The sequence below is a fragment of the Arachis ipaensis genome, chromosome B8, assembly GCF_059453495.1.
Source record: "Arachis ipaensis isolate K30076 ecotype BB chromosome B8, ASM5945349v1, whole genome shotgun sequence".
In the NCBI taxonomy this organism is placed as follows: domain Eukaryota; kingdom Viridiplantae; phylum Streptophyta; class Magnoliopsida; order Fabales; family Fabaceae; genus Arachis; species Arachis ipaensis.
Window position 1 is genome coordinate 72454721 of NC_142443.1, and position 10461 is coordinate 72465181.

Below are 10461 nucleotides of genomic sequence, written 5' to 3' on the forward strand. Positions count from 1 at the left end.
TCTCCTTCCCCAAACTCAGAAACTCAGAATAATTCAAAATCCAGAAGCTCTCCAAAAATCACTTAGTAAAAACTCAGAAGGAAAAGCTCCCCTAAAACTTAAATCCTAAGCTATTTATACACTTTCTTCAAATGGTCTTCAAGCTTTGAATTGGGCCTTTGCTCTTGATGGAATTGGGTTGATAAAGGCCTTGGTTGATTGCTCTTGGAGTTGGAGAAAGATCCATTGTGAACCGGGTTGAAATCATAAAAGTTTGAGTAAAAGTTTGAGGCAAACTTTTACTCAAACTTTTTATACCAGATGGCTTCTCTTGCTGCTTCCAACGTTTGGGCTAAAGTTTGAGGTCAAACTTTTGCTCAAACGTTGGCCCCCTTATGCATATGTGTGGCGCCAACGTTTGCCAAAAAGCTTGAGGCAAACGTTGGCGCAAACTTTTCTCCTCCAGGGTGTGCAAGTGTGGCGCCAACGTTTGCCAAAAAGTTTGAGGCAAACGTTGGCGCAAGCTTTTCTCCTCCAGGGTGTTGGTTTTGTGATGCCAACATTTGCCAAAAAGTTTGAGGCAAACGTTGGCTCAAGCTTTTCTCCCAAAAGTTTGAGCTAAAGTTTGAGGCAAACTTTTGCTCAAGCTTTTTTTCCTCTGGAGTGTTTTCAATTCTTCCAAAAGTTTGAGCTAAAGTTTGAGGCAAACTTTGGCTCAAGTTTTTTTCCTCTGGCATGTTTTCAACTCTTCTAAAAGTTTGAGCTAAAGTTTGAGGCAAACTTTGGCTCAAACTTTTTGTTCTCTCTTGCTCCTAGCCATTCCTTCTTCCTTCAACCTTCTTCAAAACTCTTTCCACCTATCATCAATCAATCAAAACAATCAAAGCTATGCCCCAAATCATGAGATTGTGTTTCTTTCATAATATATGACAATTATAGCATAAAATCTCATGAAAGTGCATGAATTCATACATGGTTGATTGAATCAAAGGAAACATGGAAATCTACCCAATTGGCTTGCTTATGGCTTAAGAAAGTGCATAAAATCAATTGAAAACAAAAGAAAAAGGCTAGTGAAACTAGGCTAAGATGACTTATCATCAATCACTGGACGTCCCAGAAGGTCTTCCTCCTTGGAATTCACGTCCTCCCCTTCCTCCTTGGATTCGGCCATAATGGTTATATCTATGGCCTTGCAATCTCTCTTTGGATTCTCTTCTGTATTGCTTGGGAGAGTACTAGGAGGGGTTTCAGTGATCTTCTTACTCAGCTGGCCCACTTGTGCCTCCAAATTTCTAATGAAAGACCTTGTTTCATTCATGAAACTCACAGTGGCCTTAGATAGATCAGAGACTAAATTTGCTAAGCTAGATGGATTCTGCTCAGAATTCTCTGTCTGTTGCTGAGTGGATGATGGAAAAGGTTTACTATTGTTAAACCTGTTTCTTCCACCATTATTAAAGCCTTGTTGAGGCTTTTGTTGATCCTTCCATGAGAGATTTGGGTGATTTCTCCATGAGGGGTTATAGGTGTTTCCATAAGGTTCACCCATATAATTTACCTCTGCTATTGCAGGGTTCTCAGGATCATAAGCTTCTTCTTCAGAAGATGCCTCTTGAGTACTGTTGGATGCGGCTTGCATTCCATTCAGACTCTGAGAAATCATATTGACTTGCTGAGTCAATATTTTATTCTGAGCCAATATGGCATTCAGAGTATCAATTTCAAGAACTCCCTTCTTCTGAGGCGTCCCATTACTCACAGGATTCCTCTCAGAAGTATACATAAACTGGTTGTTAGCAACCATGTCAATAAGTTTTTGAGCTTCTACAGGTGTTTTCTTTAGGTGAATGGATTCACCTGCAGAAGTATCCAATGACATCTTAGCTAATTCAGACAGACCATCATAGAATATATCCAGAATGGTCCATTCTGAAAGCATGTCAGAAGGACACTTTTTGGTCAGTTGCTTGTATCTCTCCCAAGCTTTATAGAGGGATTCACCTTCCTTCTGTCTGAAGGTTTGAACATCCACTCTAAGCTTACCGAGCTTTTGAGGAGGAAAGAACTTGGCTAAGAAAGCCGTGACCAGCTTATCCCAAGAGTTCAGGCTATCTTTAGGTTGAGAGTCCAACCATATTCTAGCTCTGTCTCTTACAGCAAATGGGAAAAGCATGAGCCTGTAGACTTCAGGATCTACTCCATTAGTCTTAACAGTATCACATATCTGCAAGAATTCAGTTAAGAACTGAAAAGGATCTTCAGATGGAAGTCTATGAAACTTGCAGTTTTGTTGCATCAGAGAAACTAGTTGAGGCTTAAGCTCAAAATTATTTGCTCCAATGGTAGGGATGAAGATGCTTCTTCCATGGAAATTGGAATTTGGTGCAGTAAAGTCACCAAGCATCTTCCTTGCATTATTATTATTTTCAGCTGCCATCTCTTCTTCCTTTTCGAAAATTTCTGTAAGGTTGTCTCTGGATTACTGTAATTTAGCTTCTCTTAGTTTCCTCTTCAGAGTCCTTTCAGGTTTAGGGTCTGCTTCAACAAGAATGTTCTTGTCCTTTTTCCTGCTCATATGAAAAAGAGGGGAACAGGAAATAATAATAGGGATCTTTTTTACTACAGTATAGAGGTTCCCTTGTTGTTAGTAGAAGAAGAAAGGGAGTAAGAGTGAAGAAGAATGGATAATCCAAACACAAGGGTGAGGATAGGAGCAGTGATTTGAGATGAAGAGAAGTGTTAGTAAATGAATAAATAAATAGAAGGAGATGGGAGAGAGGGAATTTCGAAAAATAAATTTTGAAAAATAGTTAATAATTTTCGAAAATTAAGATAAAATTAAAATTAAAATTTAAACAATTAATTAACTAAAAAGAATTTTTGAAAAAGAGGGAGGCATTTTTCGAAAATTAGAGAGGGATAGTTAGTTAGGTAGTTTTGAAAGAGATAAGAAATAAAGAAAAAGTTAATTAGTTAGTTGAAACAAATTTTGAAAATCAATTTTTTTAAAAGATAAGAAGATAAGAAGTTAGAAAAGATATTTGAAAAAGATATGATATGAAAAGTTATGATTAAAAAGATATGATTTTGAAAAAGATAAGATAAAAAGATATTTTTGAAAAGATATGATTGAAATTAGTTTTGAAAAAGATTTGATTTTTAAAATCACAATTAATGACTTGATTCACAAGAAATCACAAGATATGATTCTAGAACTTAAAGTTTGAATCTTTCTTAACAAGTAAGTAACGAACTTGAAATTTTTTGAATCAAAACATTAATTGTTGATGATATTTTCGAAAATATGATGTAAAATTAAGAAAAAGATTTTTAAAAAATATTTTTAAAATTTTCGAAAATAAATAAGAAAAAATGAAAAAGATATGATTTTTGAAAAAGATTTTGAAAAAGATAAGATTTTTAAATTGAAAATTTGATTTGACTCATAAGAAACAACTAAATTTTAAAAATGTTTTAAAAAGTCAATCCAAATTTTTGAAATTTATGAGAGAAAAAAAGGAAAGATATTTTTTTGATTTTTGAATTTTTAATGATGAAAGAGAAAAACAAAAAAAATGACTCACAACATGAAAATTATGAATCAAAACACATGATGCATGCAAGAACACTATGAATGTCAATATGAACACCAAGAACACTTTGAAGATCATGATGAACATCAAGAACATATTTTTGAAAAATTTTTGATGCAAAAAAAATATGCAAGACACCAAACTTAGAAATCTTTAATGCTTGGACTCTAACAAATGAAAAAATGCATATGAAAAACAAGAAAAGACACAAAACAAGAAAATTTAAAGCTCAAACAAGAAGACTTACCAAGAACAACTTGAAGATCATGAAGAACATTATGAATGTATGAATTTTCGAAAAATGCATAAATGTTTAGAAAAAATGCAATTGACACCAAACTTGAAATTGACTCAAGACTCAAACAAGAAACACAAAATATTTTTGATTTTATGATTTTATGATTTTTTTTATTTTCTTTTAAATTTTTTTCGAAAAACATATAGGAAAAAGAAAATAAGAAATTCAAAATTTTTAATAAGAATCCCAGGAATCTTTCAATGTTGGCCTGAAGCTCCAATCTAAGGGTTGGGCATGGCTTAATAGCCAGCCAGTTTTTAGGATATAAATCAGGCATGCAACAGCTGATATTCCAATTAACTTGCCTCTATGCTGATGGTTGGAAGCCATAGTCCAAAAGAATTAGACATGGCTTTACAGCCAGCCAGGCTTCAACATGCTTCATGAAACACTAGAATTCATTCTTAAAAATTTAGAATAATTTTCAAAAACAGATGAGAAATTTTTGAAAGATTTTTGAAAATTTTTTTAAAATAAAACAAAAAGAAAATTACCTAATCTGAGCAACAAGATGAACCGTCAGTTGTCCAAACTCGAACAATCCCCGGCAACAGCACCAAAAACTTGGTGCACGAAATTGTGATCCCTGGTAATGGCTCCAAAGACTTGGTGCTCTAATCTTAATTCCTAATTTGTCACAACTTCGATACAACTAACCAGCAAGTGCACTGGGTCATCCAAGTAATAAAACCTTACGTGAGTAAGGGTCGATCCCACGGAGATTGTTGGTATGAAGCAAGCTATGGTCATCTTGTAAATCTCAGTCAGGCGGATATTAAATGGTTATGGAGTTTTCGAATAATAATAGTAAATAAAACATAAAATAGGATAGAGATACTTATGTAATTCATTGGTGAGAATTTCAGATAAGCGTATAGAGATGCTTTCGTTCCTCTGAACCTCTGCTTTCCTGCTGTCTTCATCCAATCAGTCCTACTCCTTTCTATGGCAAGTTGTATGTTAGGCATCACTGTTGTCAATGGCTACATCCTGTCCTCTCAGTGAAAATGGTCCAATGCGCTGTCACTGCATGGCTAATCATCTGTCGGTTCTCGATCATACTGGAATAGGATCCATTGATCCTTTTGCGTCTGTCACTACGCGCAGCACTCGCGAGTTTGAAGCTCGTCACATCCATCCCTTCCCAGATCCTACACGGAATACCACAGACAAGGTTTAGACTTTTCAGATCTCAGGAATGGCCATCCATGGGTTCTAACTTATACCATGAAGATTCTGATTAAGGAATCCAAGAGATACTCATTCAATCTAAGGTAGAACGAAAGTGGTTGTCAGGCACGTGTTCATGGGAAATGATGATGACTGTCACGATCATCACATTCATGTTGAAGTGCGAATGGATATCTTAGAAGCGGAATAAGTTGAATTGAATAGAAAAACAGTAGTACTTTGTATTAATTCATGAGGAACAGCAAAGCTCCACACCTTAATCTATGGTGTGTAGAAACTCTACCGTTGAAAATACATAAGTGATAAAGTCCAGGCATGGCCAAATGGCCAGCCCTCATGATCTAAGAACTAGACGTCCCAAGATGATCCGAAGATGTAAATACAATAGTAAAAAGTCCTATTTATACTAAACTAGTTACTATGGTTTACAGAAGTAAGTAATTGATGCATAAATCCACTTCCGGGGCCCACTTGGTGTGTGCTTGGGCTGAGCTTGAAGTTTACACGTGCAGAGACTTCTTTTGGAGTTGAACGCCAAGTTGTAACGTGTTTTTGGCGTTCAACTCTGGTTCGTGACGTGTTTCTGGCGTTTAACTCTAGACTGCAGCGTAGAACTGGCGTTCAATGCCCTTTTGCGTCATCTAAACTTGGGTAAAGTATGGACTATTAAATATTGCTAGAAAGCCCCAGATGTCTACTTTCCAACGCCGTTGAGAGCGCGCCATTTGGAGTTCTGTAGCTCCAGAAAATTCACTTTGAGTGCAGGGAGGTCAGAATCCAACAGCATCAGCAGTCCTTCTTCAACCTCTGAATCTGATTTTTGCTTAAGTCCCTCAATTTCAGCCAGAAAATACCTGAAATCACAGAAAAACACACAAACTCATAGTAAAGTCTAGAAATGTGAACTTAACATAAAAACTAATAAAAACGTCCCTAAAAGTAACTAGATCCTACTAAAAACATACTAAAAATAATGCCAAAAAGCGTATAAATTATCCGCTCATCAGTGGTACACACTGTTGAGGAACTAAATGAAGAAGAGACTCAAGGAGAGGCTGAAAGCACAATGTTACACGCCCCTTTATGGGAAGAAATCCTGAAGTACCACATCCTCAAAAGCCCCAAAAGGAGACCAAGGGCGAGAACTGCTCATAGTCCTTGGAAAGCTCTAAGAAGTTACAATCCAATATTCTTTTTCCTGAGGTTTTGGAGCAATGGTCTCTATCTACAGGAAGAAACCTCTCTGATACTGAGAGAGGCGAATTAGTGATGAGGTTACAGAAGGATTACATGATTATCAAGGTCTTTAAACCTCCAATACCCCCTGACAATGGAGGTACTTCTATGCAGTGTACATTACTGAAGCCTCCTCCCTTGGTGAAACCTCATACAGTTTCCCCAGACATCAAACTTAAGTTTGGTGTTGGGCAGTCACCACCCACCAAGGAGGAAGGTCCCAAGAGAAAGATAAATAGGGAATGGAGAAACAATACAACCCCTACCTTAACAAGTAAGGAGAATCAAGCTGATCACACTAAAAGAAAGCTTGTTAGGAGGAATTCAAATATGAGGGCACTAATCTCCCCTTCTTCTCCCATGGAGTCATTTCTGTTAACCAATTGGAAGAAGAGGAAGAAAGTCAGCAATCGAGTGTCAAGCTAATGACATTAAAGAAGCGCTTGTTGGAAGGTAACCCACAAATAATTAATGTTTTCTTGTTTTTCTTTAAGTTTATTTAAGTTATATTAGTTTAATTTTCATGTTTTCTTTGAGTTTATGATCATGTGCAGTAGTTAAAACAGAAACAGAAACAGTCAGAACTGAAAATAGAACACCCTGGAGCGGAGATATGGCTGGTATTAAACGCCAGCCAGGGAGCCCATGAGGAGCACATTGCTAGTGTTGAACGCTAGACAGGGAGCACATTACTGGCATTGAACGCCAGCCAGGAGCAAGAGCTGGGCGTTCAATGCCCACAAGGGGGCAGGAAACTCGAATTCCCTAGCGCCCTCATGACCAGTGGGTCCCACAGAATTTCCACCTACCCCACATTCTTTTCTCTCTTACTATCACTCTTTCCCACACACTCTTTCCTATAAACCCTAACCCAATCACATCCATATCACTTCCCAAAACCATCATAACTCCCAACAACCCCCACCCACTTCAAATTCAAAATTTCCCACCCAATTCCCACCCATTCATTCGAACCCAACCTATCTCACTCCTATAAATACCCCTTCTTCCTACCCTTCACACACACACCATTCATACACTAAAGCCCCACTTGGCCGAATTCTCCTCTCTCCCTCCATCTCCTCTATTCTCTTCTTCTTCTGTTCTTTTCTTCATATTTTACTTGAGGACGAGTAAAGCTTTTAAGTTTAGTGTTGGAAAAGCCTTGCTTTTTGCTTTCCATTCCTACTTATGGCACCCAAAGTCAGAGAATCCTCTAGAAAGAGGAAAGGGAAAGCAGTTGCTTCCACCTCCGAATCATGGGAGATGGAGAGATTCATCACCAAAGTTCATCAAGACCACTTCTATGAAGTAGTGGCAAAGAAGAGGGTGATTCCTGAAGTCCCCTTTAGGCTAAAAAAGAATGAGTACCCAAAGATCCGAAGAGAAATCCGGAGGAGAGGTTGGGAAGTCCTAACAATCCTATCCCAGAAGTTGGGATCTTGATGGTACAAGAGTTCTATGCCAATAGATGGGTCACGAAAAACCATGATACAAGCATGAACCCAAGTCCCAAAATCCATGGTCTGAGGGCGTCTCTTAGATTTCAGCCCAAAAAGTGTAAGGTTGGCACTCCATTTGCCACTGATGCAAGGAGACCCACATTCTTACACCAGGAGAGTCAATTTTGACCAGAGGCTGGACCAAGTCCTTTCATACATTTGTGTGGAAGGAGCTCAGTGGAAGAGGGATGCTCAAGGCAAGCCTATCCCACTGAGAAGGCTTGACCTGAAGCCTGTAGCTAGAGGATGGTTAGAATTTATCCAACGCTCTATCATCCCTGTTAGCAATCGGTCAGAAGTGACCATTGATAGAGCCATCATAATTCATTGCATCATGATTGGAAGTGAGGTGGAGGTACATGAGGTAATACCTCAAGAGTTGTACAAGAAAGTTGAAAAGCCTTCTACCTTAGCAAGGTTGGCTTTTTCCCACCTTATTTGTCATCTATGCAATTCAGCTGGAATTGTCATAGAAGGAGACATCCCCATTGAGGAGGACAAGCCCATCACTAAAAGAAGGATAGAGCAAACTAGAGAGCCAGCACATGGACCACAGCAAGAGCATGTAGAGCGCCTCAACAAGAAATTCCTGAGATGCCTCAAGGGATGCATTTTCCTCCCCAAGGCTATTAGGACTAATTGTACACTTCTCTAGGAGAATTGAGCTCTAGAATGGATCAACTAAGGATGGGACATCAAGAGCACTCCACCATCCTCTATGACATAAGAGAATATCAAAGAGCCATGAGGGAAGAACAAAGAGTTATGAGAGAAGAACAATAGAGGCAGAGGTGTGACATAGAGGAAATAAAGTACTCCATTGGATCCTCTAGAAGGAGTAGTAGCTGCCATCACTAAGGTGGATTTGTTTCCTTTACTCCCCTGTTGCCTATGTTATTTTTCTATTTTCTATGTATTTTGTTTTATTGTCTATTTCTAGTGCATGATCATCTGTCTTTATGTCTTAAAGCTATGAAATATTCCATGCATCTATCACCTTGCTTAAAAAAAAATTTTAATTGAAAAAGAAAAGTAAGATGCATGAATTTTGAGTTATATATTAAGAATAGTTCAATTATTTTGATGCGGTGGCATTGCTTTTTTTCCTGAATGTATGAATAAACAGTGCATATTTGATGTTGGACTTAAGAATATTGTCTCTTGAAAGAATGATGATAAAAGTGAAATATTATTGGTAATATAAAAAATCCAAAAATTGATTCTTGAAGCAAGAAAAAGAAGCATGTGAAAAAAAAAGAGAAAAAGGGAATATCTATGCGAAGGAAAAGGCAAGAAGAAAAAGAAATGAAAAGCAGAAAAAGCCAAAAGCTCTTTAAACTAAAAGGCAAGAGCAAAAAGCCAATAGCTCCTAAAACCAAAAGGCAAGAGCAAGGATCCAAGGCTTTGAGCATCAATGGTTAGGAGGGCCTAAAAGAAATATCTTAGCCTAAACAGTTCAAATGAGTTGCTTCCCTAACTATATGCTTGTGGTGTGAAGGTATCAAGTGAAAAGCTTGAGACTGAGCAGTTAAAGTCGTGGTCCAAAGCAAAGAGTGTGCTTAAGAACTCTGGACACCATTGGCTGGGAATTCTAGCAACACTGAATCATAATCCTAAGGGGTTCACCCAGTTAAAGTGTCTGTGGCATTTATGTATCCGGTGGTAATATTAGAAAACAAAGTGCTTAGAGTCACGGCCAAGACTCTAAAGAAGCTGTGTTCAAGAATAAAAAAGAACTAAACTAGGAGAATCAATAGTATCATTTGGAATCTAAGTTCCTAAAGAAGCTAACTATTTTGAGCTTCAATTGAAAGTGAGATGCCAAAACTATTCAGAAGCAAAAAGCTACTAGTCCCGCTCATCTAATTGAAATTGAGCTTCATTGAGAACTCTGAAATTTATTGCATCCTTTTATTTCTTTTTATCCTACTTTGTTTTTGGTTGCTTGGGGACAAGCAATAGTTTAAGTTTGGTGTTTTGATGAGCGGATATTTTATACGCTTTTTGGCATCATTTTCATATAGTTTTCATTATGTTTTGTTTAAGTTTTATTAAGTTTTCATAAATTTTATTGAAAATTTTACATTTTTGGATTCTACTTTGAGTTTGTGTGTTTTATGGTGATTTCAGGTATTTTCTGGCTGAAATTGAGGAGCTTGAGCAAATGTCTGATTCAGAAGCAGAGAAATTACTGCAAATGCTATTAGGATCTGCCTCCATGCACTCGAAGGGGATTTTCTGGAGCTAAAAAAGTTCAAATGGTGCGATCTCAATGGCTATGGAAAGCTAACATCCAGGGCTTTCCAGAAATATATAATAGTCTATACTTTGCTTTGGAAATAAAGGCCCAAAACTGGCGTTCAACGCCAGCCACCAGCCCTATTCCTGGTGTCCAGCGCCCACAGGGGAGCAGCTGGCATCCAATGCCCTTTAGGGGGTCCCAAGCCAGCGTTCAACACCCCTAAGGGGTACTGGCTCGTGGATTTCACCTTAGCTCAGCCTAAACACTCACCAAGTGGGCCCCAGAAGTGAATTTTTACACTACAAGACTAGTTTATCTTATTTCTGTAGTTCTTAGTTAGCAGGTTAGTATATATAGGAGAAGATCACTTTGGTTTAGGATCTTCTTCCTCCCTGACGAGAAGACTTTTGTGTGGTC

At 37.8% G+C, this 10461-nt stretch overlaps 1 non-coding gene across 1 annotated transcript; it reads left to right on the forward strand.

Annotated features, from left to right (window-relative positions):
• The first annotated feature begins 1915 nt into the window (after positions 1-1915).
• Positions 1916-2023, forward strand: LOC148548476 (small nucleolar RNA R71). The gene has a single exon (XR_015898314.1). It is a non-coding gene; the product is annotated as a small nucleolar RNA R71 (small nucleolar RNA).
• The last annotated feature ends 8438 nt before the right edge of the window (positions 2024-10461 follow it).